The following is a 14336-nucleotide window of genomic DNA, read 5'->3' as shown; positions in this document are numbered from 1 at the left end:
TGGAAATACTCAGCAGGACAGACAGCAACTCTGGAGCAAGAAACAGAGTTAATGGATATGACCTTCCATCAGAACTCATGGAGATTCTAGGATAGTTATTTTTATCATAGTTGTGGCTAAACTTCCAGAATCTGTAATACAGTGAACAATTTGAAAGGTCTAGACTAATCAGGAGCAATCAGCATTGATTTGTGCTTGCCTGAATTAATTTCACATGGATTGAACTGAACAACTCTGCAATGTTTTTAATTGTGTAAATAGTGAAGTAGCACATCGACTGGTTGGCTAACCAACAATAAGAGGACACAGATCAAAGTTATCAATCATCAGGAAAACATGGGCCAGAGCAACTATTAAGTATTGCAACATCAATTCAAAAAGGTATTGGAGACTTCTCTGGGGAATATAAAGAGATTCAAGGTGCCAGGATCACCGCCAATAATTCCAGCTGAAGTCCCCACACCAGCATAGAGTTGATGGGCCAAATGGCCTCTATCACATTTGTAGTTTCCTTGTGTGCTCAGTTGATAGAAGGTTTCAAAAGTATCGATTCATAGTTTAGTTCTTGGAAGTAAACAGGAAATTTGAACAAATGCATCCTACAAAAGCATTATGAATAAGTTACACGTGGAGGCCATTGAAACAAATAGTACAACTCTGTTCAAGGCACAGATGGTTGTATTTCTGGAGAAAGAAGAAATAGTCATGTTACAGAAGAAATGGACGGTGAAATTGAGGTAAACCAGGAAAGGATTCGGGTATTGGGCCTCAAATTAAGGCTTTGGCAGAGATGTAGCACCCTCCACTCTCACTCAGAGGTGTTCAGGCCTTACTCCAGAAACCTCAGTACAAAATCAAGGCTGCCACTTCAAAGGAGTGAGTCGTGCTGAGGGAGTGTTGCAGTGTGTCGAACATAGCCCTGTCTGTGGATCTAAACATTCTCACAACACAAAACAGATTACCTGGCCATTAACCTCAAGCTATTTGAATGACCTCGATGTGTGAAAATTGACTGCTGGATTTCCTTCCATGGAAAATTCAAAAATTACTTACTTGACATATGAAACCGGTTTCTTTCTGTGAATTTGACAACTGCAGATAGATTAAAAAAGCATTTGTGCTCTTTGTAAAAAAAGAAGCTAAGATTCAAACTGTCCTGTAATTCCTATGTTTTCGCCCATAATTCCTGCCTCAAAACATGTGGATGTCAGTGACAGCAGATGCAATGGCCCACACAGTCAAAAAGCCTGCTGGAACTCTGCCTGGTTGAGACACAAACAGGACCTTACCTAAAAGTAAGGTCTCCTTTAACTCAGCATGACTCAGCGACTTCAGGAGAGTAGAGGTAGGATGTGGGAGAGAGAAGTTGCGAGAAAATGGGTTTGTGATTTAGTTCCATTTCAGTCTTGTTGATGTTGATTTATCGGTGCTGAGTTCAGGCTGGCTGGGTTGACAGAATGATGGTGCAGACAGCTTTCGAAATTGTAAACCTGAAAAAAATGAAGAGGTGGATATTTACTAGATCTTAGGCCAGCCTCCTTCAATCACAGAGTAAGCTATTGCTACAGTAGGACCCTCAATGCTCGGATACATTTGCAAACACTGTCCTTATTCTGGGGAACCCATTCAAAATGAGCAATGAATTTACCTTTCATTCTGAATATGCTAAAGTTTTTTTTGCTCTCCTGGTGTGATGCTGCCTTATGTCTGACTGGAACCTTGCAAAGAATGCTCTGTGTGAGCTATATTCCAGATTGATAATAGGAAATTCATTTTCAGACCTGTCAAACTGCAAAGGAACGCTCTTCAAATCCTAGAAACTTGGGTTACAATAATTCTTAACTTGCACCAAATATGCATCACTGATGACGATAGCTACATCAATTGAGCAGCTATAGGCCAGACATGCAGATGGCTCGCTGCATCTATTTCAACTACATCCCTGGAGCTGAGGTCTTTCAGAGAGCCATCACTTCCAACTGTACTTACAGGAAGCAGTGGTAAAATATAGTGTCAAGTTATGCTAAACAAAATAACAGTGACTGAATGCCACACATTTGAAAGTTGGCTAGCAACTTGTGGTGAAGCAGAAATGCCTAATGAATTGCAAATCACTTCAAGTTGCTACCTGACTTGTGCTGCTTCACTGTCAGCTTTGCAAAAATAGAATCTCACCCTTAAGTCCCTCATGATTTTATGAAGTTGCTCCGTTTGCTGATTAATTTCCCATTAAACTTGCCACAGAAAGTTACATCTAGCATTTAATAGGCTAAGTACTGCTTTAACAGCATGATAATTGTTAATGACTGCCACTCAGGCTCTCCTGCCTGATACCTTATAAATGACATTTTTTTAATGTGTTCCTGTCTTTTTTCTCTATTTCCCTCTTGATCCAGTCCTTCTTGCTTCTATTTCTCTCTCTGCACCTGATTCGGTATGGAATTCAGCAAACTGATACATCCTCCTTCTCAAACCTTCCTCTACTTTCTCAATCCTTAAATCTCATTGGTTGGATAAATTTAATGTTGGAGATGGGGAGGCGGAGGCGTGATGGGGGAGGGGTGAGAGAGATGGGGTAGGCGGGAGAGAGATGGGGAGGGATGGAGAGACGGGGGAGAGATGGGGAGGAGGGGAGAGATGGGGAGGAGGGGAGAGATGGGGAGGAGGGGAGAGATGGGGAGGCGGGGAGAGATGGGGAGGCGGGGAGAGATGGGGAGGTGGGGAGAGATGGGGAGGCGGGGAGGGATGGGGAGGCGGGGAGAGATGGGGAGGCGGGGAGAGATGGGGAGGCGGGGAGAGATGGGGAGGCGGGGAGAGATGGGGTGGCGGGGGGGACGGGAAGGCGGGGGAGACGGGGGTGGTGGGAGAGATGGGGAGGTGGGAGAGATGGGGAGGTGGGGGAGGTGGGAGAGATGGGGAGGTGGGGGAGATGGGGGTGGTGGGGGAGATGGGGGTGGTGGGGGAGATGGGGGTGGTGGGGGAGATGGGGGTGGTGGGGGAGATGGGGGTGGTGGGGGAGATGGGGGTGGTGGGGGAGATGGGGGTGGTGGGGGAGATGGGGGTGGTGGGGGAGATGGGGGTGGTGGGGGAGATGGGGGTGGTGGGGGAGATGGGGGTGGTGGGGGAGATGGGGGTGGTGGGGAGATGAGGTGGTGGGGGAGATGGGGTGGTGGGGGAGATGGGGTGGTGGGGGAGATTGGTTGGGGGGAGATGGGGGTGGTGGGGGAGATTGGTTGGGGGGAGATGGGGGTGGTGGGGAGATGGGGAGGCGGGGAGATGGGGTGGCGGGGGAGATGGGGTGGCGGGGGAGATGGGGTGGCGGGGGAGATGGGGGAGATGGGGAGGCCGGGGAGATTGGGAGGCGGGGGTGATGGGGAGGCGGGGGTAATGGGGAGGCGGGGGAGATGGGGAGGCGGGGGAGATGGGGTGGCGGGGGTGATGGGGAGGCGGGGGAGATGGGGAGTTGGGGGAGATGGGGATGATGGGGGAGATGGGTGGGTAGGGGAGATGGGGAGGCGGGGAGATGGGGGTGGTGGGGGAGATGGGGAGGCGGGGGAGAGATGGGGAGGTGGGGGAGAGATGGGGAGGTGGGGGAGATGGGGAGGCGGGGGAGGTGGGGGAGATGGGGAGGCGGGGGAGGTGGGGGAGATGGGAGGTGGGGAGAGATGGGGAGCTGGGGTGATGGGGGAGATGGGGGAGGTGGGGGTGATGGGGGTGGGGAGCTGGGGCGAGCCGAGATACGGGATGGGGGAGATGGGGAGGCGGGGGAGAGATGGGAAGGCGGGGGAGCTGGGGAGATGAGGAGGCGGGGGAGATGGCGAGGCAGGGGAGATGGGGAGGCAGGGGAGATGGGGAGGCAGGGGAGATGGGGAGGCAGGGGAGATGGGGAGGCAGGGGAAATGGGGGTGGTGGATGAGATGATGGAGCAGGCACAGGTGATGGGACGGGGGAGATAATGGGGTGGGGGCAAGAGGGGGGTGGGGCGAGAGGGGGGCAGGGTGAGGGGTGGGGGCGAGAGGGGGACGGTGGTGAGGGGGGGCGGGGGAGATGGGGCTGGGATGGGGGTGGGGTGGACGTGGGGGAGGGGTGGATGTGGGGGCAGGTTAGAGATGGGGCGAGGCGGAGATGGGGGCGGGTGGAGATGAAGAGGGGGGAGATGGGGCGGGAGTGAGATGGGGGTTGGGGAGATGGGTGCGGGGGAGTTGGGTCAGGGGAGAGATTGGGGCGGGGGAGAAACGGAGCAGGGCGAGATGGCGAGGGGGAGATGGGGCGGGGGGAGATGGGGCGGGGGGAGATGGGGCGGGGGGAGATGGGGCAGGGGAAAATGGGGCAGGGGAAAATGGGGCAGGGGGAAAATGGGGGTGGGAGTGGGGGAGATGGGGGCAGGGGGAGATGGGGGCAGGGGAAGATGGGGGCATGGGGAGATGGGGGCATGGGGAGATGGGGCAGGGTGAGATGGGGCAGGGGTAGATGGGGCAGGGGAGATGGGGAGGGAAGATGATGGGGACGGGGGCCAGATGTGGGCGGGGGGGAGCTGGGGCTGAGATGGGGCGGGGTGGAGATGGGGTGGGGTGTAGATGTAGTGGGGTGTAGATGGGGCAGGAGGAGATGGGGTGAGGGGGAGGTGGGGTGAGGGGGAGGTGGGGGTGAAGGGGAGATGTTCAAATGATGGGGTGGAGGAGATGAGAGTGTGGGGGGGTCTGATAGGAGATAGAGGCAGGGGTGTGGGAGATAGGGGCGGGGGAGATAGAGGCGGGGTAGAGATGGAGGCGGGGTAGAGATGGAGGCGGGGAGAGGTGGAGGTGAGGGAGATGTGCATAAGATGGTGTGAAGGAGATAGGGGTGGGGGGTGATGGGGGCAGGGACGGAGATGGGGGCAGAGGTGATTTGGGGTGGGGAGAGATGGGATGGGTTGAGATTGGGGTTGTGAGAGATGGAGGCAAGAAGTGATGTGTAGAAGATGGGGGTGGGGGCGATGGAGGTGTGGGGGGAGGGGTAATGGGGGCTTGTGGGGGCAGCAATGGGAGATGGGGGGATATATGTCAGAGGAGGGATTTTGGGGGTGGGGGAAAATCTGCCCCATGTAGTTTTAGGTTCTGAGTCTCATTTGCAATGTTAGCTGGCTGTGAGTGATCGACTCTAAATTACAGAAGGAAAATAATATTTTCCTTTCTGAGTAATTGGCACAAGATCTAAATCTGACTGGTATTTTCATGCGTGAAATAATTACTCCAAAAACAAGTGCAGAGAGATAGTAGCAAAAGGCAGAAATAAGTGACTGGCAGATCTGGTTTGGTTTTGGAAGCTGGAAACATTTTAGTGAAGTGCACCCTGGTGGTATTTCTTTTTCAAGGAGCAACCCTGCTCTGATTTCAAGAAGGACAAAGTAGTTTAACCTCGGAAGGGGAATAATAGTAAAGAAAGCTTTTTTATATTGTACTCGTCCAAACTACTTACATGCTGTGCTAAGCAACCTTTCAGACAAAAATAATACCTTCTGTCGTAGTGTGCTGCACCCTGGAGGAAGGGGTTAGTCCTCTCATTGCGTGCAGGTTGTTAATCTATCCAGCTCCTAACCTGGCGAGCGGGGAGGAAACGGCGCGTTACCGCCTGCTCGCTTCACCGTGACAACAAATCGGAGTGGAGAGGCAACCAGCAGATCCTCATGCAGCTGCCCTGGAGCCAGAGGATGCGGACCGCCCTCATAGCAACGTTGATTTGAAGTGAACGGTTTTCTCAGCCACTAATTATCTCCCCAGACATTCGACAGTATTAGCTTGATAAGAGTGTCTTTTTCTTTTAAATGTTGTTCAACAAACTGGCGCCCCTGCCTTTTTGCAGTATCGTTGCTCCCTTCTCCAGCACAGAGGCGGGAAGGCACACCACGCAGGTGTATATTTTTTCAGCATGTTGTCAGCTGAAGTCATTTTGTTCCTCTTGTGAGGGCACTTTGCAAAAACATAAAAAAGGCCATTTGTAACTTGCTGTCTTGGTCAGGAAATGCGTTTGGTGAGAAATGCACTAATGCACGCAAGGGCTCTGGATGCTCCTGGAATGCACATCATCTTATTTTCTGCCCGTTTGCACACAAGTCACATTGCATAAATCCCTCAGGAGCTCATAAAGAATGTCACATTCGAAAAATGCCCATCTATGTGGTACAAGTAGCTGCTCACTGGGGGGGGGGGCCTTTAGGAGGAATGTTTTAGCAGCTGTTCTACCTGAGGTTCGTCCAGCAACTCGGTCGATCAGCCATATTGCCAGCGGCCGGAAATACCTGCATTTCTTGATGTGAAATTAACGCCAATGCCAGGGATAGAATATAAAGTTCTGAAATTGAGTTCAGTTAGTAAATGATGCAAAGTTTGAGAGAAAGGCAAATAGGGGACAACATTCATCAAAAAGTCAGCCAGATCAATGCAAAAAGTCAGCCAGATCAATAATAAATCAACCCTGGAAGCTCACACCACCAAAACCGACCATGCCCCAAGGTGGATTATTGCTGAATCACCATGGTACTCTTCCTCTAGTTGCATCCATTTGCAAATCTTTGAACAGCGTTAAACTTCAGCTTTTAAAGATCATAGAATCATAGAATTTATAGTGCAGAAGGAGGCCATTTGGCCCATCGAGTCTGCACCAGCCCTTGGAAAGAGCACCCTACCTAAGCCCCCACCTCCACCTTATCCCCATAGCCCAGTAACCCTACCTAACCTTTTTGGACACAAAGGGCAATTTAACATGACCAATCCACCTAACCTGCACATCTTTGGACTGTGGGAGGAAACCGGAGCACCTGGAGGAAACCCACGCAGACACAGGGAGAACGTGCAGACTCCACACAGACAGTGACCCAGCAGGGAATTAAACCTGGGACCTTGGCGCTGTGAAGCAACTGTGCTAAACACCTTGCTACCGTGCCGCCTTGTAAGGAGAATCATGAGCAGCGTTTAAAATCTTATGATTAAAAAAGAAATAATTTACGAAGAAACTAATTGCTGGCCATTAAAGAAACAAGTCAATGGTTCTGTGAATATTTTTTTACTATCATTTTCAAAATCATTTCAAATCTGGTCACTTCTTAAAACTACTCATGTGACCAATGATTTTCAGCTGTATTAAGAAACCCCTATCTGTTCGCCACTCTGACATATATCAAGGATTATTTGTTAATGTGGGGGGGGGGGGGGGCAGTATGTTCTAAAATATTGACTTTCTGTCAAAGAAAACAGAATCTCAAAGGGAACCTGAAACATGAAAAGCAAAAAATAGATCGAAGGAGTTGATAACACACCCCAGTCCCTGCGGTGCCCACCAAGCCTCAATGGAGCCGGCCAATACCGCGTGCTCCCTTTCCAGGGACCTCACAGCGAATATAGCTGCGGAATAGGGGCAGACAGTCTGGGCGGATGATCCCCTACCCCTTCCCCCCCGCCCCATTCCAAAACTGTGCCCGAATATCAGCAGTGTTGGTCTGAAGTAGAACCAAAAATAAAGTAACAAATATTTCTGAAAACTAAGAAGAAAGCAAACCCTCAGGCAACTTACCAACTCACTGGACCTGAAAGGCTGATTTTATATTTGAGATTTTTTCAAATTTCTCCTTTATAATGAAAAACATGCACATTAGAAAAGTAATTAATTTATTTTGAAGATCGTTTACAATATTGTCTATTTTAAACCAGTCAGATTAGCCAGGGGTCCTGGTTCCAATGATGGTCAAACGATCTTTGCTGGAGGTCACATAGTCATGTGAATCTCTCGGTGTAATCTGCAAAGTCAATTATCCAACCAACAAATAATGCTGAGCCTGGCAGATGCAAATGTCCAGGGCATCACCCTGAACAAAATTAGTGCTTGAACATTGGCCAGATTAAAAATAGTCCTGGTCTGCATGAAGAGAACTTGCATGTTCCTTAGTCGTTCCATGTTCAAACAGAAACACTGGGTCATCTGTTCAAGTTCCTATCGTCAAATGGGTAAGTCCCAACATCTTCTTGTCACCCACATACCCGCTATTTGAAGCCCCTTCACCCCATTGTTTTGTAATCTTGCCCTTCTGTACAGAGCTGGAGACAAAATTGGAAAAAATATATTTTTCACCCAGAATGAAATTGATGGGGCAGCAAGTTTTCTTCATTGTTTTATGCTCTTGCAATTCAGCAAAACATTTTGAAAATGAAGGTTGTAGCTGTAGTGATCTCTGTATATGTATATACATAAAGTGTTAATGTGTAGTCAGTATAGTCAGAAGATCACTAGAGGGCAACACTAACAGGGAGTATAAAGATAAGCTCAATCTGTTTTACCGCTCTCTCTGTGTTGCAGCTAGATAACAGAAGTGTAGTTAGCTCAGAGTGCAAAGTATAATATTCATAGTTAATCAAATTCTATATTGTTTAATTTAACTACTAGTAAAAGTATTGAAGAATCAAACTCACAAATTAATTGATTAGTTACTCAATAAATTATTTCTTATGACTGGACGATTTCGAGTATTCATCATCATCAAAGTGAAGTACAACTCAGCATAAACAAATGAGTAACATATATTACTCCAAGTAATATAACAGTAGCCAGTTCTGCTGCTCGCCTGGGCTGCAATGAAGAGATTTTTGTTTTTTGCTCTGCCAAAGGTCAGCTGGTTTCTTGCAGGATTCTGTCCCTGAAATAGTAAATTGCAGTGTTGAAGAAGTTACACTGGACCAGGAACAAAGAATTCAAGCAAAAATCCACATGTTGCTTTGATATCCGGCGGGTGTATCTTTATTCTAATTCCACTGTAGCTACATCTGCCCAACCTTTTATCTTTGCTACTATCCACATTATAAACACAGTGGAACAGCATACATCTACTGTCGTGTGAGCAGATAATCATTTCTTACACTTTATAAAGACTGTTCATATGCAAAGTCAATTTTTCAACAAAGCAGCTGAAGCGTCTTCACTTCATTAATTGATTTTCCAGCAAGCAGAGCTTCCATACTGGTCAGCACTCTGAATAATAATTAAACTAAAAGTAAATAATGCTATGTTTACTTAACATGAATTGGCCTTGTTGCTTGAAAGTCACACGGCTTCACATCAGTGGCAGAGCTGAATGTCGCATGGTATAGTCCCTCTCATTATAAAACAAATGTTTTATACTACATTTGACCTCGCACCGCTGGTAGTGGAGTTCTCGATGCAGCGGAGAATCCAGCGTCAGGAAAAAAATGGGATCGGCGCTGAGCGCTGACCCATTTCCGGTGCTCCGGTCCCCCGCTGGTGTCTGGATCGCAGTTCAGCCGCAGCGCGTTTTCTGGCAGCTGAGGCGGTTTGGCATTGGCTTCCGGCATGGGGCTGGATTCTCCAGTGGCGGGATCCTCCGTTTCGCCGGCAGCACACACGCCCGTGGATTTCCTGACGGCGTGGGGATGCCCACATTGGGAAACCCTTTTGGCCAGCTGACGGGACAGAGAATCAAGCTGCCAGCGGGGGTACAACGCACCAGGCAATGGGTGTGGCGGGGTGGAGAATCCCACCAATGAGTTTTAGTCCTGCTGAACTCTACAGTAGTTTGCATGGCTCACCTATCCCACCACTAGAGAACCTGTATGGTAGGGTGGGAGGGGGGTTGGGGGGGGGCACCCTTGGGTTGCCCTTGGTGGGTCACGAAGATCCTGTCAGCAGGAAGGAGTGGAAAATCCTGTCCTTAAAGTAACAATGACTGTTAGACTTGCTTGTCCCATGAAGATGGAATGATGAATAAAGACATTTTGAAAGTGATTCATGGCTGGAATCTTGGTGGGCTATCAACATCCTCCATTGTGTGGCTGTGATAGCAGATCTTATTATTTTCAATATTTCTGAGGTTTATTGTGTTATTCTGTGAAGCAGGTTTGTGTCTGGATGTGAACATAATTTAATTAAGCTAGGGACTAGCTGTCTACAAAGTTGAAGACATCAATGCGGTTCAGATATGAAAGACAGCCACATGGCATAAATATGGCCAAGTGAGTTTTCTGCAAGTATATAAACTAGGGGTAGAAATGTTCATTCGGGACTAAAGAAAGTTTGTTGTGCTTTGTTGTTAAATTTCAAAGGGAAGTAAAAAGGAGTTTAAACTTGGAAAAGGCCATAAATAAATAAGGCAGTTTTTAAAATAAATTTAGAGTACCCAATTGATTTTTTTCCAATTAAAGGGCAATTCAGCGTGGCAAATCCACCTACCCTGCTCATCTTTGGGTTGTGGGGATGAAACCCATGCAAACACGAGGAGAATGTGCAAACTCCACACGGACAGTGACCCAGAGCCAGGATTGAACCTGGGACCTCGGTGCCGTGAGGCAGCAATGCTAAATAAGGCAGGTTATGAATTTTATTTTGCACACAAGTGGGGACAGCAGAGATAACATGCAAGATTTTTATATTCTGAGAAAGTAGAGTTTCAAAGGATAAGGACAATGGAAGAAAGGTGAAACAGGTGAGAAAAAAATTACTTAGGGAGAGATGCTAAAACTAATAATAATAATCACTTATTGTCACAAGTGGGCTTCAGTGAAGATACTGTGAAAAGCCCTGGGACAACTGTGGTAGGAGTGGCAATACAACACCTGGAATGCTGCTCTGTGCAGGGAAAAGAACAGTGTTGAGGCAGAGTGAGGCAGTTTTCCTGCCAACTCAGAAAAGTGTCTATTTTTTCAGAAAGTAGGGGTTTTAAAGTTACTTGAATTTCCACAGCAGAGTGAGAGTGAGTGAGAAGCCACGTGACATACCTTCCCTTCAACAAACGTGGGTTTGTCTTGTGATATTACTGGATTTTCTAGATTAAATATCTGTAGACAATTATTGTCTAAAGGGGTATTTATTTGTGAGCCTAAACAAGTAGGAAATCTTTTGGGGGCAATGTTCTATAAGATTAATTTTAACTGTGGAAATATAATCTTATGTATTAAAGTTTTCTTTTGTTAAGAAATATTTCACTTTAGCAATTAGTACCCCCAGAAGTGGTGCTGGAATTTGTGGCTTCTACCTTCAGTCGCAGTACCTTCTCATGATTAAAATACAAAAAATGGGCAGCACGGTGGCGCAGTGGGTTAGCCCTGCCGCCTCATGGCGCCGAGGTCCCATGTTCGATCCCGGCTCTGGGTCACTGTCCGTGTGGAGTTTGCACATTCTCCCCGTGTTTGCGTGGGTTTCACCCCCACAACCCAAAAGATGTACAGGGTAGGTGGATTGGCCACGCTAAATTGCCCCTTAATTGGGAAGAAAAATGAATTGGGTACACTAAATTAAAAAAAAAAAATACAAAAAATAAGAGTTGTGATAAGCTTGCCAAGTTTCTCTTTGGGATTCGGTTTGCACAGCAATTACCCTCCACAAAAACAGAACAGTGGCAAATTGCTCAACCATCAACCTATTGTGTGGACAATGGAAACCGTGATATAATTGTCACATGACAGAAACTGACTTGTGATAGAATAGCCGAGAAATATTTTACTGTAATAGGACTCACCTACTGATTCAGAGGTGAGTCCAGAGTTAATCTGGAACAAGTACCTTCATAAGAACATATTTTGTCCAACGAAGAACAGAAGCCTGTCTCAAAAAAGGACTTGACCACAGCTTTTAACCGGAAAAGTCAGAAACCAGTTATTTCTTGAGGTACCATTTTGATTTCATCAGGGTTTCATTTTTATTCTTCAGTGAACTGAAAGAGAATTTCCAGGCCTGCAATGCCTTCAGTGTTACTTGGAGAACAGAATAATATTGGCTTCCTGTATTATAAGTAATCTCAGTTCATGTTACATCTTTGGAAATCATCCCTTCTTATGTGTGTGCATGCATGAGTTTGTGCATATGTGCATGCATGTGTACATGTACATGTATGTGTGTGTGCATATGTGTGTGCACATACCTTGGATTTTGCGCACCTTCCTTCATTGAGCTGGTTAAGCAACTGGAGTGTAGAATATCACAAGAACTACAAAGCCATGTTTTACCTTAGCGTAAACGTGTGACGTAATTATTCTCTCTCCCCATCAGTGACAGGACACATTTTCCGCTGTTCAACATCGGAAACATCATCATCAAAATTAAAATGTGATTATCAGGCCCCTCTGCTAGAATCATCCATGGCCATCAGTAAATCTATCCAAGGTGGCATGACGACAGAAGAGTGTGAATCATGACAGGTCTCTGAAGGCATGCACCTGGCATTCAGACCTCCCAAGGGTGCACAACTGAGAGCAATGCTCAAGGGTAAGAGGGTCATGTCCTTGCACCCCCTGTCACTGCCCAGGTACTGCCAGGGGCCCGGAGAGGAGAGATTACCTGGGGGGAAGGGGGGCATGGTTTAAGGTAGAACTGATTTGTTTGCTCTGCACTGGGGCAGCACTTCAAATGGTGCTCTGATCCCCCCACTTCTAAGGTTGGGCGAATCAGAAGCTGCCCTGTCAGCAATATGTCCCAGGACCCGTGATTTAAACTTTTTTCTTATTATGCTGCACAAGGCAACGGAGTAAGCCACCATTGCCTTTGGCAGATTCAATGCCTGTATTACTTAGCCCAACATCAGCCTTAGCAGATTTTTTTTTTTTTAAATTTAGAGTACCCAATTCATGTTTTCCAATTTAGTGGCAATTTAGTGTAGCCAATCCACCTAGCCTGCAAATCTTTTGGGTTAAGGGGCGAAACCCACACAAAGACGGGGAGAATGTACAAACTCCACACGGACAGTGACCCAGAGTCGGGATCAAACCTGGGTCCTTGGTGCCATGAGGCAGCAGTGCTAGCCACTGCTCCCACCCTTTGCAGATGTTCGGGGAAATCCCGGCCTGTGTATGTGTGTGAATGAGGAGTGAATGTTTGGTGCTTTTTAAAAAAAGTGTTGTGAGTAATAAACATTTATCATTTCTTGAGGTTTTCTGGCAAACTTAATTCAGTTGTGTGCCTGCTCTGAAAAGTCACAACACTCAAAGTCACCTCTTCTCCAAATTACATCTTTTTGCGGTCAGTCTGGAGGTGAGAAAAAGAAAAATGTATCCCCCATCTCTCTGTCCATAACAATTGCAAGAAAATATTTATATTTTAGAAGACCTGAAGAGACCTTGTATTCTCATTGGGCCATGTTAAACTATTGAGGATCAAATTTTATAATTACTTCTATTCAGCTTTACAAAAGAGCATTTGTATACTTTTCAGAAGTATTACATTAACTGCACAATCTGGGAGAAGTCAGAGAATCTTGTTGTTAAATGTAGCTTTTGTGCTTCTGAATTAGGTCATGTCTGAAACCTAACCTTGAGGCTTTCTTGTATCAGAGCTTTGGGATTATTTCAGTAAAATTACCAACTACCTGTCTTAATATGTGTAAACTGGATGTAGCACATATTGACATGGAAAGAAAAGTGGTTATTAACAAGCTTGACTTGAATCATGTTGGTAATTTAGTCCTTTAGGATTGGTGCACAGGGTGATGTATCCCAATGCAAACCTTGCTGCTGCATAATGTTGATAAGATTAAAAGCTGTCTGTATTTTTCAAATTATTTGGAATTATGTTCAGCTCAGTGTAGCTGAGGCTGTGCTTGTGTCTTCAAGCATTAGAATTGCTGTTGGTTGTATCCTAAGAAAAGATGGTGATGTATATCTTGTAACATGACACAGTGAAGTAGGCATTAACTTCATTTGTAGAGAAAAGACAATTACTGCAGATGTTGGAGCTTTGACAAAGAGTTATCCAAACTCAAGACGTTAGCTCCCTTCTCTCTCCACAGATGCTGTCAGACCTGCTGAGATTGTCCAGTATTTTGTAGTTTTGATGGTACATATACATAAATATATATAAATATTAAATATATACTAATATATATATTTGTGAGATTCTAAATTTTTCAAAATATATTTATTTTCTGTTTTCTTCAAATAAGGAAATGATTTTCTATGAAGAGATAAAAAGAGCATTATTTTCCCTCACAAGCATCAAGCATATGACTATGATGTCTTCTTTGGTGATCACTCATGAATGAGTATGATTGTCCACTTAAGAAACTCTGTGTTACTGCTTATGGGTTCTGTGGGTCCTTGCATGGCTGATGAGCCCGATCCTAGAGCGGCATCTTTGACCGCACCTTTGGCAGGTGTTTCCCGGAGGTGATATTGCTTTCTTAAGCTCCTTTTCTGGGCCTCCTCTTGTCACCGTGTGTCATTGGAAAATTCTGACCTTTTAATCAGGATGCTCCTCCAAGTAGGTCTCTTCCGAGCAAGAGTCTCCCAGGCGTTCACATCTATGTTGCATTTCTTGAGGTAAACTTTCAGGGTATCTTCAAAGCACTTCCTTTGTCTTCTTCTTGT

At 46.4% G+C, this 14336-nt stretch overlaps 1 long non-coding RNA gene across 1 annotated transcript in view; it reads right to left on the bottom strand.

Moving 5' to 3' along the window:
• Positions 1-230: 230 nt before the first annotated feature.
• The window catches only part of LOC140397979 (uncharacterized), an 80862-nt gene continuing 66756 nt past the window's right edge, over positions 231-14336 (bottom strand). Inside the window, exon 3 of the long non-coding RNA XR_011937367.1 lies at positions 231-1490. This is a non-coding gene — a long non-coding RNA (uncharacterized lncRNA). The remainder of the gene's footprint in view (positions 1491-14336) is intronic.

This window comes from Scyliorhinus torazame, chromosome 21, assembly GCF_047496885.1.
Source record: "Scyliorhinus torazame isolate Kashiwa2021f chromosome 21, sScyTor2.1, whole genome shotgun sequence".
Taxonomy (NCBI): domain Eukaryota; kingdom Metazoa; phylum Chordata; class Chondrichthyes; order Carcharhiniformes; family Scyliorhinidae; genus Scyliorhinus; species Scyliorhinus torazame.
This window is presented reverse-complemented; position numbering and strand designations above follow the sequence as displayed.